At 38.7% G+C, this 25,337-nt stretch overlaps 1 pseudogene; it reads left to right on the plus strand.

The window, feature by feature from the left end:
* The window catches only part of LOC110295522, a 155,353-nt pseudogene that overhangs the window by 51,085 nt on the left and 78,931 nt on the right, over positions 1-25,337 (plus strand).

Raw genomic sequence — 25,337 nt, forward strand, 5'->3', positions numbered from 1 at the left:
TCTTTAGGGGATATAGGACTGTTTAGATCATTAACCTGATTTTGATTTAGCTTTGGTACCTGGTATCTGTCTAGAAACTTGTCCATTTCATCCAGGTTTTCCGTAACTGTACCACATTTTCTATATCCATTCCTCTGTTGAGGGACATCTGGGTTCTTTCCAGCTTCTGACTATTATAAATAGGGCTGCTATGAACATAGTGGAGCATGTGTCCTTAATACCAGTTGGAACATCTTCTGTGTATATGCCCAGGAGAGGTATGCCCAAGAGAGGTATTGCTGGATCTCCTGATTGTACTATGTCCAGTTTTCTGAGGAACTGCCAGACTGATTTCCAGAGTGATTGTACCAGCTTGCAATCCCACCAGCAATGGAGGAGTTTTCCTCTTTCTCCACATCCTCTCCAGCATCTGCTGTTACTGTCTTCAAGACTTTTATCATGAAGGCATGTTGGATTTTGTCAAAGGCCTTTTCTACAGCTAATGAGATTAGTATGTTTTTTTTTTTAAATTTCTCCTTTGCATTTGTTTATATGGTGGATTGAATTTATTAATTCAGGTATGTTAAATCCATCTCTGAGATGAGCCTACTTGATTATTGTTGATGATCTTTTTGATGAGTTCTTAGACTGTTTGCAAACATTTCATTTATCATTTTTGCATTATTGTTCATAAGGGAAACTGGTGTGTGATTATTTCTTTGTTGGCTCTTTGTGTGGTGGCTTGGGTAACAGGGTAACTATAGTTTTATAAAATAAACTTGGCAATGTTTTTTCTGTTTGTATTTTGTGGAATAATTTGAGGAGTATTGGCAACAGCTCTTCTTTGAAAGCCTAATAGAATTCTGTACTAAAACCTCCTGATCTTGGAGTTCTTTGGCTGTAGACTTATAATTGCTGTTTTTAATTACTGTTTTAATCTCAGCAGAGGTTATAGGTCTGTTTAAATGGATTATATGATCTTGATTTAATTTTGGTAAGTGGTGTGTACTCAGATTATAACCTATTTCCTTTAGATTTTCCTATTTGTTTGAATACAGAATTTTAAAATATGTCCTTATGATTCACTGGAACTTCTCAGTGTCTGTTGTAATGGTTGCCCCTTTCATTTCTAATATTTTTCATTTGTATTGTCTCTTTCTGCCTTTTAGTTAATTTAGATAAGGATTGTCCATCCTAATGATTTTTCTCAAAGAACTAACTCTTTTTGTGCCATTGCTTCTCTTTATTTCTTTTTTGTTTCTATTTTATTGATTTCAGCCCTGAATTTGATATTTCTTGATGTCTTCTCTATGAATGTGATTCCTTTTTTGTTCTAGAGCTTTCTGGTATGCTGCTAAATTACTGGAATGAGATCTTCCCCATTCTTTTATGTAGGTAATAAGTGGTACGACAGCGCCTCTTAGAATCACTTTCATTGTGTCCCATAAATTTGGTATGCTGTAAATTTATTTTTTTATTCAATTCTAGAAGGTCTTTAATTTCTTTTTTAATTTATGTTTTGACCCATTTTTCATTCAGTAGAAAGCTATTTAGTTTCCATGGATTTGTAAGCTTCTTGTCATATCTGTTGCTGTTGATATCCAGTTTTAATCCGTGGTGGTCTGATAGGATGCAAAGTGTTATTTCACTTTTCTTTTATCTATTGAGGCTTGCTTGGTGTCTGAATATGTGGTCAGTTTTGGAAGGAATTTCATGAGATGTTGAGAAGAATGTATATTCTTTTGTGTTTGGGGGAATGTTCTATAAATATCTGTTAGCTCCATTTTTTTAATATATTATCTCTGATATTTCTGTTTAGTTTTTGTCTGGATAACATGTCTCTTGATGTGGCCAGAATGTGATATTGATGTCTCCTACTATTAGTGTGTGACTTAAGTTGTAGTGGTGTTTCTTTTATAAACTTAGGTCTACTGGGTTTGGTACATGTTGTTAAGAATTGCAATGTCCTCTTGGCAACTTTTTTCTTTGGTGAGTATATAGTGTCCTTCCTAACCTCTTCCAATTAGTTTCATTTTGAAGTCTATTTAATTAGATATTAAAGTGAATAGATATACCAACTTGCTTCTTGGGTATATTTTCTTAGAATATCATTTTTCATTCTTCTACTCTGAGAATATGTCAATCCTTGATATTGAGGTATGTTTCTGGGATGCAGCAAAAGGATGGATCCTGTTTTCATATCCATTCTATTAGTTTGTGTCTTTTTATCTAGGAATTGTAAAACCATCTATGTAGAAATATATCAGATGTTTGTGTTGTTTCTTCTCATTATGGTGGTGGTGGTGGTGGTGATGCTGTGTGTGTGTGTGTGTATTCTCTCTTTGAATACATAAGTTTGGAACTGTTTATTCCTGTGTTTTCTCGAGTGTGTATAACCTGCTTACATTTGAGTTTTTCTTCTAGGATCTTATACAGGCCTAGATTTGTATTAAGATGTTGCTTAAATTTTGTTTTATCATCGAATGTCTTAATCTCTCCATCTATGGTGATTGAAAGTTTTGTTGCATATACAATTTTAGGCTGACATTGTGGTGACTCAGAGTTCGTAGAAAATCTGTCCAGGATCTTCTTGCTTTTCAAGTTTTCACTGAGAATTCAGGTGTTTGTATAGGCCTGGATTTATATGTTACTCGATCATTTCCTATAGTAGCATTTGATATATTTTTTGACCCATAGAGTTAGTGTATTGATTATTATATCCTGAGGGGAATTTCTTTCTTTGTCCAGAATACTTAGTTTCTGTATTTCTTGGACCTTGATAGGCGTTTCCTTCTTTAGATTAGGGAAATTTTCTTCTATAATTTTGTTGAAAACATTTTCTGTGCTTTTTACTTGTTTTTTGTTTTTTGTTTTGTTTTTTCCCTCTTCCCTCTGGTTCCCTTATTTTTAGACTTGGTTCCTTTATAGTGTCACAGGTTTCCTGGATGTGTTATGCCAGGACTTTTTAGAATTAACAGTTTCATTGACTAAGACTGGGTACAGTATATTCAGACCACTGTCATATTCAAAAAGGCTATTTTAAGGTCTTTTCTTGTGCAGAGCCATATTTTCCATGATTGTGCTGGCTGGAGTATTTTCAGACCACTGTCATATTCATAAATGCTATTTCAAAGCCTTATCTTGTGGTTCAGATATGTTGCAAATACTTAGGGTCTTCTATAGTAAGAGTGCTGGGTTCTAGTAGAGACATTGGTTTTTTGTCTTTATGCTTTTTTTTTTTTTTTTTTTCCTGGTTGGTATTGATTGCCTTCTTACTTTGGCATGTAGGTATCTTGGTTTGGGGTGATTGTGATTCTAGGCACTGATATCTGATCCTTTTCTTTGTTGGGTGGATGTTTTGTTTCTTGGCTTCTGTTGCCCTCTTTGGTTCTTAGCAGGGTATCATAATTGCCTGGTAGGTAATCTTCTGAGACTCTTCTAGGTGTGGCCCATATGTTTTGTTTGTTTTTGTTTGTTTGTTTCGTAAAATGAGTTTTTAAGTATGAGGAGTTGATACTTAGAAATGGGGATGGGCTGAGAGTAGGATTGTGTAAAAGTCCACAGTAAGAAGGAAAGCAATTTTTTTTAAAAATCAGGATCTGCTTAATTTCCTGGGAGTGAAAACAGAAAGTGAAGAAAAATCACTGTGGGGCCATGAGCTGTGCACAGACAGCCTGGTCTCAGGACTAGCACAGGCCTTGGACCCCAGTGACCTGTTGGGTGGTGACTTCCACGTGCATGGGATGGCAGGTGTTTGGCCATACTTCCTAGGGACCTGGCTCCTGTCACAGCTACAGCCTTCTGCCCCCACCCCGCGAATGACACAGAGAGGTGGGTGGCTATCAGTCATGTAGGAAATGCCTCAAGCTCCTGGTAGTCTGTCTGGACTCCACCCCCACAGTTACCTGGCAACAGTCATTTGTACTCCTCCCCATAGTTACCTGGCAACAGCCAGAATGACCCAGTCCACTATAAAAGGAGCTCAAGTCTAAGTGGATCAAGGAACTTCACATAAAACCAGAGACACTGAAACTTATAGAGGAGAAAGTGGGGAAAAGCCTTGAAGATATGGGCACAGGGGAAAAATTCCTGAATAGAACAGTAATGGCTTGTGCTGTAAGATCGAGAATTGACAAGTGGGACCTCATGAAACTNCAAAGCTTCTGCAAGGCTAAAGACACCATCAATAAGACAAAAAAACCACCAACAGATTGGGAAAGGATCTTCACCTATCCTAAATCAGATAAGGGACTAATATCCAATATATATAAAGAACTCAAGAAGGTGGACTCCAGAAAGTCAAATAACCCCATTAAAAAATGGGGCTCAGAACTGAACAAAGAATTCTCACCTGAGGAATACCGAATGGCAGAGAAGCACCTGAAAAAATGTTCAACATCCTTAATCATCAGGGAAATGCAAATCAAAACAACCCTGAGATTCCACCTCACACCAGTCAGAATGGCTAAGATCAAAAATTCAGGTGACAGCAGATTCTGGCGAGGATGTGGAGAAAGAGGAACACTCCTCCATTGTTGGTGGGATTGCAAGCTTGTACAACCACTCTGGAAATCAGTCTGGTGGTTCCTCAGAAAATTGGACATAGTACTACCGGAGGATCCAGCAATACCTCTCCTGGGCATATATCCAGAAGATGTCCCAACCGGTAAAAAGGACACATGCTCCACTATGTTCATAGCAGCCCTATTTATAATAGCCAGAAGCTGGAAAGAACCCAGATGTCCCTCAACAGAGGCTGCTTGTGGACGTTGTACATCGTGGTGCGGAGCCTAGTGCGCACCACGATGTACAACGTCCACAAGCAGGATCAAAAATTCAGGTGACAGCAGATTCTGGCGAGGATGTGGAGAAAGAGGAACACTCCTCCATTGTTGGTGGGATTGCAAGCTTGTACAACCACTCTGGAAATCAGTCTGGTGGTTCCTCAGAAAATTGGACATAGTACTACCGGAGGATCCAGCAATACCTCTCCTGGGCATATATCCAGAAGATGTCCCAACCGGTAAAAAGGACACATGCTCCACTATGTTCATAGCAGCCCTATTTATAATAGCCAGAAGCTGGAAAGAACCCAGATGTCCCTCAACAGAGGAATGGATACAGAAATTATGGTACATTTACACAATGGAGTACTACTCCTGCTTGTGGACGTTGTACATCGTGGTGCGCACTAGGCTCCGCACCACGATGTACAACGTCCACAAGCAGGGCCATCAATGGAAAGAGAGGCCCATTGGACTTGCAAACTTTATATGCCCCAATATAGGGGAATGCCAGGGCCAAAAGAATGGGAATGGGTGGGTAGGGAAGTGGGGGGCGCTATGGGGGACTTTTGGGATAGTATTGGAAATGTAATTGAGGAAAATATGTAATAAAAATATATATATAAAAAAAAAAAAAAGGAGCTGCTTCCCCCACCCCCTTTCTTTCTTACCTCTTAGTCTTCTGCTCTTACTCCCCTGCTCTCCCCCTCTCCGTCTTCCCTTCCTCTCCTTGTGGCCACGACTTACCTCTGCTTCCCTACTCTCTCCCTCTCTCTGCCTTAAACACCTTAAAACCATGGATTGTCTCTTCTTATGGGGACTTGCTATGCTGGAACAATGAAGCAAGTCGTCCCCTAATGAGCCTCAAGTAGAGTCTAATTTCCTGCCGGAAGCCTCTCAGCATTCCCAGGCCGTCTCTACCAACCCAAACTTCTCACAGCCCGATGCCCTTCCAGCAGTTCTGTGGGGGTGCGTGCTGTCAGTCTTCCCCTACTCAGCCTTGCCCAGCGGCCTTAGCCCTGAGCGGACACCATTTTTATCCCACAGACTACAACAGGCAGCTGGCTACAGACTGACAGACAGACTGGGACAGGGCATTAGAGACTGGATTTAAAATAAACGTGTAGAATAAAGATCTGAAGCTCACCTATCTGTTTTCTGCCCTACTTGCTTCTTTTACAGTAAAAACAAACAAACAAACTTACTAAATATGTGTGTTTCCTTTTAGAAAGAGACCTATTAACATATTTTGCCTACTTTCCTATAGGGATTTTTAAAAATTATTCAAATAAAATGTGAAATCGCCATTTTGGGGCAGTACTGTTTTGGACTTCAGTATTTTGAAATTCTTATCGGCTCATTTACTTTTATCACTGTTATCTTCTCTGCATAAACTGACCTCTATAATACCACTGCTATACCTGGTGGTTCTCGACGGGAAATGCACACTGACAGTGATAACACAGTTCCTCCTTTCAGGTTAATGATAGCACAGTATGATTTTTCTATCATGTCACCTTTCTCACTCTTCTCTTTAAAGTGAATGTCCTGTGGGTAGTCTAAGGTTGCATTTTCCATTTTCTTTCCACATGATAGATAATTTTTCCTTCTCAAGTAGGTTGTATAGACTCATTTTTATTTAATAATATTATTGACATGATTAGAGACCAATTAAACATCATAGTATTTGACTTTTTACTTGTTCTATCTCTCTGATTTTTCCTCATATTTTTTTGAGATTTTTTTTTTTTTTTTTTTTTTTTAGGTTTCATTTTATGGTCCCATTTCCCATTATTTGTAGATGTTTTAGTTATAATTCCTTATGTTGCTACTTTAGTGTTCCCTTTAGGGATTTTTACAGCGCATATCTTTTGGCCTGTCACCATCAAATGATAGTATACCACTTCACGAATAATCTAAGCTTCTTAACTATAGTCAGTTTCTATTTTGTCTTCCTGGGCTTTCATGCTGATATGGAAATACAGTTTACACCTATATATGTGAAAAATCCTCACAGAAGCCTGCGCCATTCCCTTTATACTACCCTTTTCAATTTGTATTCTCACTTCCTGTGAGATTAATAATGCATTTGAAATATATTTCCTAATTTAATCCAAGAATTATATAAAATATGATTCAGAATATATGGTCCTCATGGGAGTGTTAGTCTTCTCTGTCATTAATGTCCAGGCACAGTTTCAGAAATTATAGTGCAGTGTTATTAAAAACTTAATTATTAATACCTTCTGATCAGCCACATATGTGTTGAAGCAGTGGTAAGTGCTATCCATTCTATATTTTTACTAAAGCTCCCATTGTAATTATTAATTCTCAGTTCAATGCTTAGTTTCTTATAGATTCATTATGTTTAAACAGGTCTCATCTGGGTAATGTATATAGAATGAAATGGTCCCCGTAAGGATCTTTTTTTCTATGTGATTGTTAAAACTTCTTTGAGTCAGGTTAGATGGTACAGGCATCAAAGATGTTCCTTTAGACTTTATCCATTGAGAAGTGTAGCATGGTACACTCTTACTTCATCATTGTGAAGCATTATGAGCAAGATCTATATGGCCTAGTGGAAGCACTTGTACTTCAAAGACCTAGATTCAAATGGTGCTTTTATAACTCATGAGTTTTTAGTTAGACAGCTATTATTTTTTTTCAGTTTTTATTGGTTATTTTATTTGTATACATTTCAAATGTTATCCCCCTTCCCAGTTTCCACTCTACAAGCCCCCTATCCTCTCCTCCTTCCCCCTGCCTCTATGAAGGTGCTCCTCTAACCACCCATCCACTCCTGACTCAGAGCCCTAGAGTTTCCCCTATCCTGGGTCATCTAGCCTCCATAGGACCAAGGGTCTCCCTTCCCAGTGATGCCACATAAGGTAGTCCTCTACGACACATCAAGCTGGAGCCATGGGTAACCCCTGTTAATCTTTGGTTGGTGGTTTAGTTCTTGGGAGCTCTAAAGGTTCTGGTTGGTTGATATTGTTGTTCTTCCTGTGAGGTTGCAAACCCCTTCAGCTCCTACAGTCCAGCTATTATTAAAAATAAAGTTATATAAACTAATAAGCATATAATTCAGGGTCAAGCTAAGCTCTAAAGCACAGAAAATCATCACTTATATTTTACTGTTATTTACGCTATGGATATTATGTAACTTCCTGTGCATGGAGAACTTTTAAAGTATGTGCTAACTCCTTGTTTTTGCCAATCTAACATTTCGTGGCATCACAGAGGTTGCTTGAAACCGCTTAGAGTGAGGTTATTTACACCACAGTTATTGGCATGGGTTATGAGTCAGTATTAGATTTAACGTGGTACTTGTGGTGGAGGTATAATTAAGTGATGCAGAAAATGTAAATAATTCAGCTGGAAGAAAAGTCCTTCATATCTGTCTGGTTCCTTGTGAAATAACATAGCACCTAGGAAATTGTAGTCTGCTGTGAAAAAAAAAATGCTGAAGTAACTCAGTAAAGAAGTGCTGGTGTCAAAATGTGGATACTTTGTTCCTTCTTAGAATGGGGAACAAAATACCCATGGAAGAAGTTAGAGACAAAGTTGGGAGCTGAGATGGAAGAAAGGACCAACCAGAGACTGCCCCACCCGGGGATCCATTTCATATACAACCACCAAACTCAGACACTATTGCATTTTCTATCAAGGTTTTGCTGACAGAACCCTGATATAGCTGTCTATTGTGAGGCTATGCCAGTGCCTGGCAAATACAGAAGTGGATGCTCACAGTCATCTATTGGATGGAACACAGGGCCCCTAAAGAAGGAGCTAGAGAAAGTACCCAAGGAGCTAAAGGGGTTGGCAACCCTATAGGAGGATCAGAAATATGAACTAACCAGTACAACACAGAACTGTGTCTCTAGTTACATATGTAGCAGAGGATGGCTTAGTCGGCTATCAATGGGAGGAGAGGCCCCTGGTTTTTCGAAGATCATATGCCTCAGTCCAGGGGAATGCCAGGGCCAGGAAGCAGGAGTGGGTGGGTTGGGAAGCAGGGTAGTGGGAGGGTATAGGGGAATTTAAGGATTACATTTGAAATTTAAATGAAGAAAATGTCCAATAAAAACAAAAGAAGAAGTGCTGGTGTCACAGACAAACAAGTCGGGTTCCAAAATGTATTTCTTGTATTTCTTTCATTTTTGATGTTTTCTTTCAACTAAGCATATCAATCTTGAGAGAACTCACAGTTTTCCAGGTTACAAGCATCAGATGGCTATAGAGGTAGGAACTTGACAACATGAAAACGTTCTATGAAATAAGTTGGTAACAGGGAACTGACTGTAGGGGCCATTGCAGATTATTATTTTTTTTTTTTTTTGTGAAGTGTACTCACATATTCATTCCATTATATACTTCCTTGTGTTTTTAAATACAGCCAGCAGTAAAATATTACTAGCCAGCCCTACACCACTTAAATCCTCTCAGATTAAGAATCTTCATTTATTAAGCCAAACATTCATTCCATAAGAACAATACTAGGAAACTATATTTTCATGTTTGTGCCTATTCGACACTAGAGTAAACCACCAGAAGCCTTTCTTCATTTCCTCTAAGCCCATAGGTAGACAGGACAGGGTGTCACTGTGTCTCTGCAGAGTTATTCGGATCCTACCTTGATGTGCAGTTACTGTTGCTTTTGTCATGCTCCCCTCTCTGGACTTCTCCGAAATACTCTTAGTCACCTCCAGCCATTTTCTGTTTTTATTACCAATGTCCTCCGTTCATCAGGCTGGAGACCACAGTTGATCCTGTTAGCATTATTCACAAAACATGAGTCCATAGATGCTCACTAAGGACAGGAGGGTCCTGCCACTGTTGTTGATGACAATACTCTGGTTGTGTACTATTTCTTACAGAAGGATTATGTTGAAATATTTTAGGATTATGAGAGGATTATAAATTATGTAACAGGCACCCCCTATATATCTTCTATGTTATTTAAGAAGAAACACATAGGGAATACCCTTGAAGACCCATGTATTCCTCCTTAACTCCATTGCCCCTTTCTCTCCAACTATAAGCACTAGCATACATCCATTATTCCCAGATTACACTGCTAGACTTAGGCTTCATAGATTGTTTTACATACTCTTAAATATACAAAACATATCAACCCTGATATATCCATACATCATATACATATACACACATATTTTTAAATCAATAGAGTTCATAGTTTAGGTCAGTTTTAGGTTTATCAAATTACCAAGTAGAAAGAAACCTCTTCTGATTTTAGCTAACAAATGGATAATAATTTTTTGTTTATCTTTCCTGTATTTCTGTGAAGGTTAGGGCCTTTACATTGGCAGTTTTACAACTGGTAATTGAATTGGGTAAGCTCTTCAGCAATGTGCACAGCATTGTCCTCCTGAGTATCTCCTTCACTAAACATGGTGCTTGATGCAAAACATCTGTTGAATTAATAGATGTACAGACAACTGCATTTGAAGTGCTAGTATCAACAGTGGAAGATCTTTGTGATGTTCCACAAATAACAGCCTGGACCATTAAAGGTCTCCCTGTCAGAAAAAAGGAGAATGGGTTCAAGTGTAGCCATCAGAGATATAGTCTTCAGACTTTGATAGGCAAGGACAAGATTGTCAGTCACCACCAGGAGTAATGTACTCAAGTCAGCAATGCTCAAAACTCAGACATTTGTAAGCCAGAGACTGCCTCTGTTTACCACCTGAGAGCACTTTGGATAATGAACCATGAAAGCCTGCTATGCAACAGCACTATGCAATAAGTTTCCATTTGCTACTAGTCAGCTTCAGGGATCAAGGACAGTAAAACACATAACCCGCTCATGCATGTTATTTTAAAGGCACATTTTAAAGTTATAAATATGGTACATTGAGTTAATGAGGTATGCTCTTTTGGTGACAAATATTTACATTCCACATATGCCTCTTGATGTCAAGACTGTAACTGTTTCATTTTCTTCCTTCTCTCAGGAGGCTGGGATGCAGATGGAAGAGGCCCTTGTGTCTGGGACACATTCACTCATCAGGGAGGTGAGCGAGATTTTGAGAACCAGACTGGTGATGTAGCTTGTGGCAGCTACACTCTGTGGGAAGAAGATTTGAAATGTATCAAACAGCTTGGATTGACTCATTACCGTTTCTCTCTTTCCTGGTCACGTCTGTTACCTGATGGGACGACAGGTTTCATCAACCAGAAAGGCAAGTGTTTCTTAAAAATAGAAGGTTGCAGCTTTAATTCAAGGTTATTGCTGCAGTCTGGCATAATTAATCCAGCATGCTGTTCTGCAGGGTAGCTTTGAGAACACAAAGTTTTCAGACTGATTATAGGATAAAAATTTTTGAAATGGGTTTGCATTAGCTTTCTCAGTAATAATTTGGTTTGCCTGGGCTGTTGAGCTCCTCTTTGGAGGAAAGGAGGGATATGTGGGTCGGAAGAAGACTGCAATAAGGGTTCTGTTTATGAAGATGCTATCTCAGTGAAGGTGAATTTTCAAAAGCTGCTGTATTAAAATACTTTTTAAGTTGTCTCACCCATGAGGAACTTTAGAGCTGTGAAGAAGCCAAAAATGCTGGGGAATTTCAGGCACACTGAGCTTCCAGTGGCAGCCTAGGGCTTAGTCCCCATGTCCCTGGAGCTCACTTAGTTGAGGAAAAGTGGCAAGTATCAGCTACATTGTACACTGTAACAGTTTGTCTTGACATCACTCATTGACTTATTTGGTTTCTCCATGAGTAGAAAGAATGCTATGAAAGTTTACACTTCAGAGAAGTATTAAAAATTACCTGGGATAATTTTGTGCTTTTCATAGTACCTGACTTATGATAAGCACTTATGATAAGCTACCTATTCTTAAGAAACATCAATAAAAGACACATTCACTTCTGCATTGGGAACTTTACTTGCATATTTTAACACATAATTTCTCCCATACCCAAACCAATAGGGAAGACATCATGATCATATTTTATAGATGTGGGTGTCCAAGTCCACATATTTGGTAAATAGATTTGAAATCTAAGATGAAGATCTAGCTACACTGTACACAAATAGGCTTGGAAACTTGGCCTAGGGACCAAATCTGGTTTGCCACCTGTTTTTGTAAATAAAGTTTTACTGGAACACAGCCATGGCCATTCATTACACATCATCCATGGTTGCTTCCCTACTGCAATGACAAAAGTAAGTAGTTGGGGTAGAGACCATATGGCCTACAAAGCCCAAAATATTAATGATCTGGTTCTTTGCAGGAAAAGTTTGCCAACCCCATATTCTACAACATATGGCTTCTAAATACACACTCTTTATTATTACTTGGTCTGGAAAAGAGTTTGTATAACTCATAGAAGTACTAGATGAAACCAATGAAATGCAATGAGTATAAAATTTAGGGAATATTTCCTAAGCACAGGGTGGGCCATTGTATGGCCCAAGAATGGCTCCTGTCCCTATATCACCAAGAGCCTTCCTGATGGCATGGGATTCATATGAGTAAGATATATAAATCCTTACATGCAAAAACCCATTATGCTAGGACCTGCTTGTGCTTGGACATTTGCAGTGTTTGTCTTAAACAAGGCTAGGTGATTGATCTCTCCCTTGTGAAATGCATCCTCAACACAGAAGTATATATGAAGGTCTAGACTTTAAGGTTGTGCCCCCAGTAGGGACAATGCTAGATAAGCAGGCCTATTACTGAATTCAGGAGATATTAGCCAAAATGTTGGCTGTTGGTTAAATGTAGAATTATTGCACATCTTTGAGTACTTTAACTTTGGCTTTGAACAAGAAATGATGTCTTGTACAGGTCAAAGGTAAGTCCATAAATTTTTGTTTTCCTCACCCAACACCTCTACCTTCTTTTGTCTTCTTATCATGTTACCTCAAGCTCTGACAATTGACTCAGAATGAGCTCAGTGTCTTGTTTCTTCCCTTGCACTGTTCGCCAGTTATAATTGACTCTCTTTGTGCCTTTGCAGCTTTTAGCTTTCTGCCTTGATCTTCATCCTCCCAGCCCTCAGCTGTTTATTTATTCTCAACAAGGATATTTTGACACACACATTGACACATCTGCCTGTTTTCTCCCTTTCTGCCCTCTAGTCTTCCCAATAAATTCCTTTAAATACCACCACATCGACTTTTCTAAATCTTGGTCTAACTTATAGCAGGCTGGGTCATCTGCTAAAACAGAATAAGATTGAAAAAAACATATCTCATTCTTTCAAGGCTCAATAAGGAGCTGTCTTCTTTCTATGTAATTCTAGGTTCTGTTTGGCTTACTTTGAACTCACCTCTGAAGCCATCTAAATTTCTATTATCTATCTATCTATCTATCTATCTATCTATCTATCTATCTATCTATCTATCTCTATCTATCTATCTATCTATCTATCTATCTATCTATCATCATCATCTATTTATCTATCACCTATTTATATGTCATCTATCTTATCTGTCTATGTATGTATGTATGTATGTATGTATGTATGAATCTATCTATCTATCTATCTATCTATCTATCTATCTATCTATCTATCTATCATCTAGCTACTTTACCTATCTGTCTGTCACCTATTATCCTGTATTATCTCATAACCCTTTGAGAAGCTCATAGTGTATTTCTTACACTCTTTACTGTTAGTGTTGTGAGCACTTTGCATTTAATTCCACTCAGAGTATATTGAGTATGTCTTATGCTTAAAGAACTGTTCTGTGTACTGGCAGCATGAGTGGAAAGCTATCCTTGAATTGCTTACAGTGTGAGGGCACATAATTATGTCTTCAGAATCCTGTAATCTAGTCTATTGCATTCCAGAGAGGTATTCAGGAAATAGTACCTTAATTTATTTAGGCCAATATCAATCTTAAAACCATTGAGTTCAGTGATGATCTCTTTTTATTGAGCGTGTAGTATCTGCCAGTCACTATGCCAAACATAGAATTTGGTTTTGGGATTTAATGTTCTCATGAGGTCCATCAATGAGAGGCCTCTCTATCATGGGCTACAGGCATAAATCTGGGTGAAAAATTCCAAGACGATAAAGTTTATGACTGAGTTTAACTTAGATTTGACATCAGAATCCTAGTGCTCAGTATTAAGTGCACCAAAAGCCATGCCAAGCCACTTGAAGCCTGACAAAATTTTGTCTATCGATGAAGTAGAAGTTCCATGTTTCCAAGACCCTTTCCATTAAAGTTTCCATGGAGTTTTCAATGAGCTTCCATTTGCATGGTAAAGAACAGAATAATAATTATAGTAATCTTCAGAACTGTGGCCACTATCAGGCTTGTAAGAAAGCTCCAGTATTCCTTCTCTAAAGCACAGGGATCACCAAGGCTCTTGTTAAGCACTTCCTATAACTAAACTGCCATTGAGGATGGAACAGAATGCATGTGAAAATTTCTCTCATTATCTTGATTTATCATATCTGTTGAAGATATATATGTATTTTGTTGCAGATAAAACTGAACCAGACTCACTGTGGGTGTTAACATCAAATGATGCATGCTTGGCTTTTCCTTTCTAAAACACCCAAATCCGGAAAACATTCTCTCTCAAGACTTATTTATTTACTTATTCTGTTTGTTCTGCAAAGGCATTGTGTGTGTGTGTGTGTGTGTGTGTGTGTGTACATGTATGTACATGCTTGTAGAGGCCAGAAGAGAGCCTTTTGATGTCTTTTCTCAGGCTCATTCCCTCTTAGTTTTGAAATAGGTTCCCCTTTTGGCTCAGAACTTGCCAAGTAGTCCTGGCTGGTTGGGCTAGCCAGTGATCTTCCTGGGTCTTTCTACGTTTCTGCTACCACAGTACAAGGCTATTACAACACCCAACTTTTAAAAATATGGTTTCTAGGGACAGAATTCAGGTCCTTTGACTTGCAAGACAAGCCTTGTACAGACTGAACCATCTCCCCAGCTTCCCCTGCCCTTTACCAAAGTTTTAATTAAAGACCTATGGAGCTATACCAGTATATCAGATGTTGAGGGTCAGATTAACATGTATAGAAGTTTGTGTACACAGTGTGAGTTCCTAAGCCAAGAGAGTAGAGTCAGAGACAGGGGAACAGGAAGCAGAGGTACAAAGGTTGCTGAAGTCAAGTGATCTGGGTGTGGTGAGGAAAGACTCATGCCAAGCACACATGCTAATCACCTGGTCACTACACAAAGATTTTGTGTCTGTGTGTTTGGCCTCAGCCATAGCTGATTAACAGTGCAAACTTTCTCCTGAACCAAAGAGTACAGGAGGTGCTTCTAAGAGGCAGGACTTCTACAAGCAGTTTCTCATTCTTGTGCAGTGTACCGTTGAAGAGGTTGAAATGGTTTAAACACAGAAAGGCTGGGGTGTATTCCTCCCCCCAATTTAAATATTTTCTCAAAGAACATGTAAAAAAAATCAAATTCTCTTACTATCTTTGTCCAGGAACACTCTGTGTCTCTGTTTCTTTGTTTGTCTCTGTCTCTGTCCGTTTCTCTTATTGTCTCTGTCCCTCTCTGTATTTCTGTCTCTATTATCTCTTCTGTCTGTCTGTCTCTGTGTCTGTGCCTTGTGTCTGTGTCTCTCTGTCTCTGAGTGTGTGTGTGTGTGTGTGTGCATGCTTGACTACCCATTCCAAAGTTTGATTATGGGACATTTGGAGCCTTGTAAAATTCTATGTTCTCAAGCTGGCAGAATATTTTACAATTTAAGATTGTGGCATAGCGTTTCTTTTTCAAATGTCAAGTTTTCAAGGTTTAACAAGAAAAGAATGAGTTGGCAACTGGAATCACATAGCTCTGTATTTTTTAGCTGTCTAAGTGCATTTTCATATCTGCCACAAATGTAGGTTTTATGGTATTACTAGGAAACACAAGTCTTGGAAAGAAAGAAAAAATGTGAATATACATGCAGAAATTCATGTTCACTTTAAGACTTCAAGTATAAGGATACTTAGTAGAAATGACTTAAATAAGTTGACTAACTCAAATTTACCTTGTATTTCACATTCAGCCTAAATGTAGACTGAATAATGTCTCCTTATATGCCAAACATGCCCTTGTATTGAATTTTAGACATTGTGAAGATATTACCTTAACTGGCAAGAGAAACTTTACAGATGTCATTAAGTTAAGGATATGGAGATGAGGTTATCTTGTATGATCTGTGTGGGGCCACTGTAGTCACATAGATCATTAAAGGAGGGAAGATGGATGATCAGAGTCGGGAATGTAAGAACTGAAGAAGACTGAGTGCGAGAGTTGAGGTAAAGACAAAGAAAGCGACTGTAACAGAGGCATACAGGAGACCTCTACCACCCAGAAAAGACAAGAAAGTGGATTGTAATTGAGAGATTGCCAGAAGATGGAGACTCTGTGGTTATATTGACCTAGCCCTCTTGAAAATTCTTTGGATTTCTGGCCTCCAGAGCAGTGGGATAATTTCTGTGTAATTTGTTACAGAAGTAGCAGCAGAGAACTAAAACAGTTCTTGGACCACGAAATAAACTGGCGGTGGTAGACTAGAGGTGCGAATCAAAGAGCATTAGGACATAATTAACACAGGTTGGACATGTGATCAAAACAAACTCTCTTACAATTTCCTAGTTGGCTAATTTGTTCTGTCTGCCTGCTTGTCAGCCTCCCTCTCTTCTCCCTTTCCTCTTTCTTTTTCTTTTCCTTCTTCCTTTCTTCCTGGCTTGCTTCTTTTCTTCCTTGGTTGTTTGGTTGCATACTTTATTGTTTCCTTCCCTCCCTCCCTTCCTCTCTTTTCCTTCCTTCCTTCCTCTCTTCCTCTCTCCATTCCTTCCTTGATCCCTCCCTCCCTCCCTTCCTTTCTCCCTCCCTCCCTCCCTCCCTTCCTTCCTCCCTCCCTCCNCCTTCCTTCCTTCCTTCCTTCCTTCCTTCCTTCCTTCCTTCCTTCCTTTCTTCCTTCCTTTCTTCCTTCCTTCCTCCCTTCCTCCCTTCCTTACCTCCTTCCTTCCCTCTCCCTTCCTCCCCCTTTCTGTCTTACTAGAAGCATGCTTTCTGAAATTTCTAGTAATTTTCTCTTATCACAGAGTTTCCCTATTTCTTTGTTCTGTGTCATCCTGTTCCACTCCCAGTCATTGGTGACGGGACAAAGGAAAAAGCCTATCTCCTGTATGGAACAACTTCTGTGGCCTTGTTAAAAAGCATGGCCTTTCCCAGTTGTTTTTCTCTCTCAAGGAAGTCTGGATTTGATCAACTGAGAGAACTGAATGGGCTGGTAGATTGTGCAGGGATCTGAGGTAGTGTTGACAGATATGATGGCCTTTGAGAGACCATGGTAAATGGGGCACATCGAGGAAACATGTTCTGAATTGGAGAAACGGTGCTGATGTATTAAGATGAGATAAGCCTACATATGAGAGTCCTCCGAGACAAAGAATCTCAGCCTCCAAATGCCTTGAATATCAGTTGTAGTTAATTCTTGTCACTAGGTGTCTGATATGTTCATAGTCTTTCAAGTAATGCCTGCTTTACCACACCAGCTCTGCCACACGCATGTCCTATGCTGCCTTTGCATGTTAGTCTTAGAAGGTTTATCTTTACCTTTATCTCAAATCTACTCCAAGTTTTCAAAGACCAACTAAACAGAAATGGACTTAATTAAAACAGAGATGTGGGGCCTGGAGAGATGGCTCCGTGGTTAGGCGTACTGGTTGCTTTTCCAGGGGACATGGGTTCAATTCCCACCAGCCACATGGCAGCTCACAACTGTCTATAACTCCAGTTCCAGGATATCTGGCACACTCATAAATCATACATGCAGGCAAAACACCAGTGCACATAAAACAAGAAGAAATAAACCATAAAAGAAGAAACAGAAATGTGGTACCAACTATGAGAGAAACGTGTAGAAGTTTTACTTCTTCAAAGAGTAGTATCTCAACAGACAGGTACCAAATGATCTTTCAATCCCAAGATCCTCGGATTTATAACACACAGTCCCTTGAGAACATGGGTGGGGGGAGGTTAGTTGTCACTGAACCTTACAAGTCTTATTCATAAACAAAACTAAACACTTTCAACAATATGATCTTATCCAATTCTAATAATAGCCGCAAGGTGGCACTGTTAGCACCTCTCTTTCACAAATGACTGTAGGCACACAGAGGTCAAGGGATTCATCCAAGTTCCTTTCACTAAATTATGTTAATATGGTGCTTTGCCCTTAGGATCTCATTCCTGCTGGGGATGCAGCTCAATGGCAGAGGGATTTCTTATTGTTCATAAAACTTTAGATTTAATCCCTCCTTACACACACACACACACACCACTCTACCATCTCACCAAAAAGTGTTAAATGTTTTATTAAATCATCAAGTAAACTGTATAAAGCTGAAATAAGAAAGGTATTTCATCCTGCAATATTATGTATAAATTATGCAGCAGAGCATGAATTCCTAAACACAGAAAACATATTTAATGCCAACTCATGATTATCGTGTTGCTTAAATTAAAGTTGATTGGCTACCCTTAAAGGTTCCTCATAAAAGAATAATAAAAAAGATCTGATATTATGACCAGGTCTGAGTAGGCAGAAGTTGAGGTTAATGAAAAGTCACCTTTTTTCTGGTTCAGGAACATTTGTAAACAGGAGAGATGATATGTTGCAGTGGGGGAAAACTCAGGCTCAGTGTGGGACTAAATATTGTTGATTTCATTTGACAACACCCAGGCTCTCTTGATACCAATTTTCATGTGTGTAATAGGAATAGAATTGCTCCCCTCTTGGGCTTAATGCTAAAATTAAGCAAAAGTGAATGCCATCTCTCTCACATACACACGCACATGCACACACACATAGGCACACACATATGAGATCAATCATGCAAGGCAAGCCAATGAAAAGAGTTCACTAGGATGAGCTTGAAGCTTACCAGTACCGAGGTTAGTGTGGTATATCAGCTTAGATATCCCATTTACATACTGGGAAATGTGGATTTATATTGGCCCAGAGATGGGTTTGGAACACTTTTTTTTTTTTTTTTTAATGGAGAGAGGAAAGGGAAGCTTTAAATATATTCAGAAATGGTATCAATTTTTTCATTGTTACCAAAATCAACCACCACTGACTTAACTGCTTGAACCAACACAATTCTGCATCCTCAGAGCTCTATCAACTGGAATGGAGGGATCTATAGGGCTGTGTTTTTTTCTAAAGTGTATAAGGTGGTCTCTGACTTGGTTCATATGTGTTGTTGACATGTGGTACTAAGGTCCTTGCTGGCATTCTTTTGAGGGCCACCTTTATTTGCATCTATTGGCTTGTGGCTATCTTCATCTTTAAAGCCAGTGGCAACAAACCAGTCTTTTCCAGTCTACCCTAGTCTCCACCTCTGATTTATTCTTACATAGTCTGATTTTTCTCTTACCTGTACACTTTTACTTCTAAGAACTTATGTGTTCTGTTGAGACCATTTGAAAAGCCCAAAAAGTCTAGAGAAACCTTCCTGTATCAAGGTCTTTACCTTAATTGCACCATCATAGTCTCCTTTTGCTCTGATTGATCTCATACTCATTTAATCTGTGGGCATGTTTGTGAATAGAAGGAGTTATTCTGCTACAGTAAAAAACAAATGAGTTCCCAAGACATGGAGTTCTTATAAGTGACTCATGTTATTTTCCTCTTTTGAAATGAGTGAGCCACAGTTAAAAATACTCAGCCAGGTCACCACTACCCTGGTGCATAATGTGGTCTCTGCTTACGCTGCTTCCTTCTCCCCATTCTCTGTCCTCTTTTGATGAGGTATGAACGCTGTACACTGAACTTTCAATTCCCAGAAGGAACACCTCTTTTAAGAGAGTAACTATATAAACACTGTCCAGACAGAATATCAAAATAAAACTCTGAACACATGAGAAGCCCAGACAGCTAAACCACAACCTCTGTAACTGTCTGCCCAGAAGAGTCAGGGTTAGCTAACAACTTTCACTTTCTGTAGTGTTTGTTCGCAACGGAGGTCTGCATCCAACTCAGGACAACTGGAGAAAGCTAAATATGCCCCACAAACCAATCACAGAAGATACTCACTTGTACTCAGCTCTCTTCCAACTGTCTGTGCCAGCAATTCCAGTTACAGCATGCCTGAAGTCTTCTGCTTTTGCTTTTTTATTCTCGCAACTGTCCTTGAGTACTTGCCAAATTCTTGTGATGGTGGTTGACTTCCATACTATAGCAAACTGAGTAAATCCTGTTTTCTTCTTTGGATGGTCTTCATGTCTGTATCTCCTTGAATGTTCAAGATATTTGCTTCTCTCTCTTTTTCTTTAAGGAACACTTTGTTCTTATTGCCTTATGATGATAATTTATATTCATCCAACAATAACAATAATAGTAATTAATAAAATGATGGATGATCTGTATTGAGTCCTTATTATGTGTTAAGAAATGTTCTTATCATGTTTAGTCTATCAACTGATTATACTCTAACATAATAACACACTGAAGTAGGTTTTTAGTATTATCTATATTTTATAGATGAATAAAGATAATTCAGGGAGCTCTGGTAGCCTAAGATCATAGACCTAGTAGGTGATAGAGTAACCATAGACTTTATATTGCCTGGCATCATAATTTAATATTGAATATATTAAGGTATTTTGGTTTTAGAGCATGCTTGCATAGGCCCTAATTTTAGAGTGGGTATAGGTTATCTCTTATTTATTGATTGGTTAATTGAAGGATTGATTTATTATGCATGCAGTGTTCTACCTGTCTGTGCCAGAAAAGGGCACCAGATCTCAGTAGAGATGGTTGTGATCTATCAGGTAGCTACTGAGTACTGAACTCAGCACCTCTGGAAGAACAGCAGTTAAGTGCCATCTCTCCAGCTTGGTATATCTCATTTTAAAATAAAATACTAAACATTATCTGTACCATGTAGTCCTACCATTTTCATCTGTTTGTAAGTGTATCTGTATTATTTGTAGAGTTCTTAGTAAGTTCCCTGAGGAAGAGGGTCATACTTACCTAAGTTTTTATGCCCAGAATATGATTGCTTTTCTCTCAATATGCCCTTAAGTAATAAGCAAGGGGATGGCAGAATGGGTGAAACCATTCAGAAGTCTGTTTCTATATTCACTGTTAGAAAAGAAGTAGACCTTACTTGTCAGTTAGTGCATCTACATAGTGCAATTCTACTCATGATTTTACACCATCTCACTAAAAGCCTCTTATTCCAGGATAGCTTTTCTTCTCTAAGCATTGGCTTATTTCATTCGTATAAACAGAAAGCCAGGCACAGAACCACTACCTTCTCCTTAAAGTGTCCCCTTCAAGGCAAGATTAATTGAATGAGACGACTGCCAATATCTTCTTGCCCTTGGTTTCTGAGGCAGAGTCTCTTCAACTTAATAAGAAATTCATCCTTCTGAATTCTGCAACAATTGTTCCCACTACACTCCCCAGTTCATGCCACTGTGGAATGATCAACTGAGAGTACGGGCTTGATTGTTATTATTGTAGATGGTCAGAATGTAGTGTGAACTCCAACCATGGGGGTATACTGTGTGAAGACTCCTGGCATCTTTTATCCACATTCTGAGATACATATAGACCTTCTTAGATTCCTGAAAAAGGAAGGCTCATATAGATCCAAGTATTTGGGACCATAGGCATATCCCACTGCACTTGTCTTTGATGCTAAATTTTTGTGTGTACTCAGTAGAATTCTTTCCCTAAACTTGTAAGACAATTAGTCTTGGCAAGGAACTGAGGCAGTCATTTGCATTGCTTTCTTTCTTTATGTTTTAACACTAATGAGATCCATCAACTGAGTAGATCTTTATTAATCATTGAACTTCTGATAGGATACCAGGGTTTGGGAATTTAGAGATAAATCACACATTCCAACTCACATAAAGGTTGTGTTCTTATGGAGTTGATTTCAACCAAACCAAAACCAACATAGTGTTAGGTGACAACAATTTTCTCAAAAGTCTCTGTTTTGGGGCTACTATCTTCTCATCCTGCCAACACATCTCATCATCATTTCCTGATTATCCTGTCTTCTCTGGTGTTTTCGATGCTTCTTCACAATGTTTCATTGATCCACCAGAATACATAATACACTTTATTTTGTATTAGACTCATTCTGATACCAGTCTCCTAAAATGTGTTGACAATATACTAAAAATTACATTTCTTATATCCCCCCTTCCCAAAATCGACTATTACAAGATCAAGATGATTTGTTAAGGAACGGGGTGACACCCATAGTGGTCATCTATCACTTTGGTTTGTCTCAGGCTCTAGAAGACCAAGGAGGTTGGTTGTCATAAGCAATTGTTGAAGCCTTTGACAGATATGCTCAGTTTTGCTTTGGCACCTTTGGAGACCAAGTGAAGCAGTGGATCACCATAAATGAGCCTAATATCCTTGCTCTTTGGCCTATGATATGGGTATCTTTGCACCTGGTGTGCCTCATGTTGGGATTGGGGGTTATCAAACAGCTCATAATTTGATTAAGGCTCATGCCAGATCCTGGCACAGCTATGATTCTTTATTCTGAGAAGAGCAGAAGGGCTTTGTCTTCCTGTCATTATTTTTTTGCTGGTTAGAACCAGCAGAGCCCCACTCAGAGATTGACCAGGAAGCTACTAAGAGGGCCATCAATTTCCACTTGGATTTCTTTGCCAAACCCATATTTATTGATGGTGATTATCCAGATGTTGTCAAGTCCCAGGTTATCTCCATGAGCTAAAAGCAAGATGATCCATCATCAAGGCTTCCAGGATCCACAGAAGAAAAGAAGAAAATGATCAAAGGCATGCTGATTTCTTTGCTGTTCAATATGATACAACTCCCATAGTCAGGCATCAGGAGAATAAGAAGAGAGAACTGAACTTTCTTCAGGATGTGGAGATTGAATTTTTTCCCAATCCATCTTGGAAAAATGTGGGTTGGATATATGTGGTGCCATGGGGAATATGTAAATTACTGAGATATATTAAGGTAAATTAATGATTTGTTTGTGTCTATGTGTATTCAAGTATAGAAGAACAGCAGAGAGTCAAATATTCATATGCATAGATACAAAAAGGGATGATTTTAGGGGTCAGTTATGCTCAGTTGTTGGCTGGGAAGAAAAGACTAAGATTTGAGTTAGTTAACATTAAGTAGCTGGCTTTTATACCAAAATTTGTTTTTAAATTCTGTTGTGGCAATACAAATGGCTTGGACATAGTTTTCAAGTTGATGTCACTGCTATGATTAGGAAAGGCATTTAAAAGAAAGAGAACTGAATGCTCTCTGGGTCTCCCCATGCTGGCAGCTAAAACTACAATTTCAAGGTACCAGTTTTCTGGATACCTCCTGAGGGGGATAGAAAATGTACCTGCTAGCAGGACCAAGGGGTTAAGGAGCAGTGACAATCAGCAGGTGCTGATGGGAAGAAAGATATTTCTGTCTTCTCATTATGTTAAGAGTCATTTGACTGTCTTCATGGACATTTGCACAGTTTTGCTTTTCCATTGTTAGTCATAAAAGGTCAGTGTGTGGAAAATTAAGTTAATAGGGTCAGTGCAATTTGATGAAAACTAGTTTGGGGGTTGTAGCTTCCAGAAGAGAGAGGGTAATGCACCTGATTTTATGAGCTATCTATTTTTTTTAACATCTGTTTGGAATGAAACTTCTGCTCTCTTGTTCTAGGATACATATAATAACCCTGTAATTTACATCACCGAGAATGGGTTTCCCTAGTGTGACCCCCCATCTCTTGATGACACTCAGCGTTGGGAGTATTTCAGACAGACATTTCAGGAACTATTCAAAGGTACCATTTGAAATGATGAAAGATCAATTGTGCAAACTTAATATAATTTTGCCATGTGCTTATTTGCATTCCACAAAGACCATTGATTTTGAAAGCTGAAATTCATGTAAATTAGCGTAAAGCCATGTAATTAGGAGAGGGGTGAGAGCAGGTATTTAGAGAAGAGGAAGGTGAGGATTAGGCCCAGCTTTCACTCTGCTGAAACTGTGTCAAGGAAAAAGCAGCTCTCTTCAGCATTTCCTGAGTCTAAGGTGAAGGTAACAAGAATAGAACGGTGGGGAAATCATTAAATATCATAAAACGTCAACACTGCTCAGCTATAGAAAATTCATTTGCATAGTTTGATGTTCTAACTATCAAAAATGAGATGACAGGATTTGCAAGCATTTCAGTGTAGCATTTGGGCTATGACTAAGCAGCCTGGTTAGAAACAGATATGTGAATTGCCTTCACAGGATGATGATGATGATGATGATGATGCTAACTCTTCCAAAAATTCTAATATTTGATAACAAATGATGAACCATAATTATCAATTAATAACATGAATTATGAATTAGTCTGCCACTTTGTCTTCTATTCTTCAAATTTTCTTAAAATACTGCTATTTTACGTTGTTCCTGCCTCTGTTTCATTTCTTATTCCTAGAAAGGAGTCACAGCTGGAACATCTAAAACAAAATTAGACTGCAATTTCCTTTTTTCAATCTTAACAGCCATATTTGTTTATTGTCACTTTGTTGAAAAGTCCAGGAGTTATTCGTCACAGAATGACTCAGCAAACACCCAAAAGGAATTCTAGAACATGATGCAAAGGGGTCTAAAACCTGACAGTTTTTAAGTGATCCCTCACTTAGGCCTGGAGCATCTTGGCAGATGACAATCAGATTTCTACAGTCTAACTAAAGCAAAGGATTATTTTTTAAAGTGACACTCAAAATGTGTGTGTGTGTGTGTGTGTGTGTGTATTTTAAGTGAAAATTTACTTGTGAAAATAAAAGGAAATCTCTGCTTCTGAGATTCCTCTGCTCTCCTTTCTGTGAATGAGTCTGGTCTATTGTCACCCTGCTGATGTGAGGTTTCTGGCAGAAGGAGAGGTAGGCTTGGCAAGTAGCTTTATGGCTGGTTTAATAGTTATTCTCATATTGCTATGACAAAATATCAGAAAAACCTTCAAAAAGGAAGAGTTGACTTTTAACATACATTTTGGCCTATGGTTTCACAGGCTTCAGTCCGTGTAGGTTTGATCATGTATTCTTGACCCAGACATTGTGACAATGAGGTAGTGTCAGCAAAGAGTGTTGTGACCAACCAGGAATTGCTGGTGCTCTACATTCTACTTTTTCAGATACTATTCTATCACAGTGACCTATGGGCTGGGTCGTCTCGCTTAATGAACCTAGAGGTATCCCTCAGATGCCTTGATTAATCGAATGTCAAGTTAGCAATGAAGGTTACCCATCACAGGTAGATACAGGAAGCCTGAATGACTCCTTTAAAATTAGTCTATGCATGTTCGGGAAAATAGACAAAAATAGGAATTAACCTTTTTCATTTTCAATTTGGTATACTTTTTATGGCTAATTATGGAAGTGCATCTTGTTGATTTTGAAATGGCTTTAAGTGCTTGATGCAGTCCGTGAGATTTATCACTCTAAAGGCACAGTGGTTGGCCCATAAATGTCATGATTTAGAGGCGTGGGTTGGAATGGAACATGAGAACAGAAACTGTGAGTTAATTGGGGTTCCAGGGACAGGATAAAGAAAAAAAATGCTCACAAGCAAAATCCTGTACAGCA

Source organism: Mus caroli, chromosome 5 (assembly GCF_900094665.2).
Source record: "Mus caroli chromosome 5, CAROLI_EIJ_v1.1, whole genome shotgun sequence".
Lineage (NCBI taxonomy): Eukaryota > Metazoa > Chordata > Mammalia > Rodentia > Muridae > Mus > Mus caroli.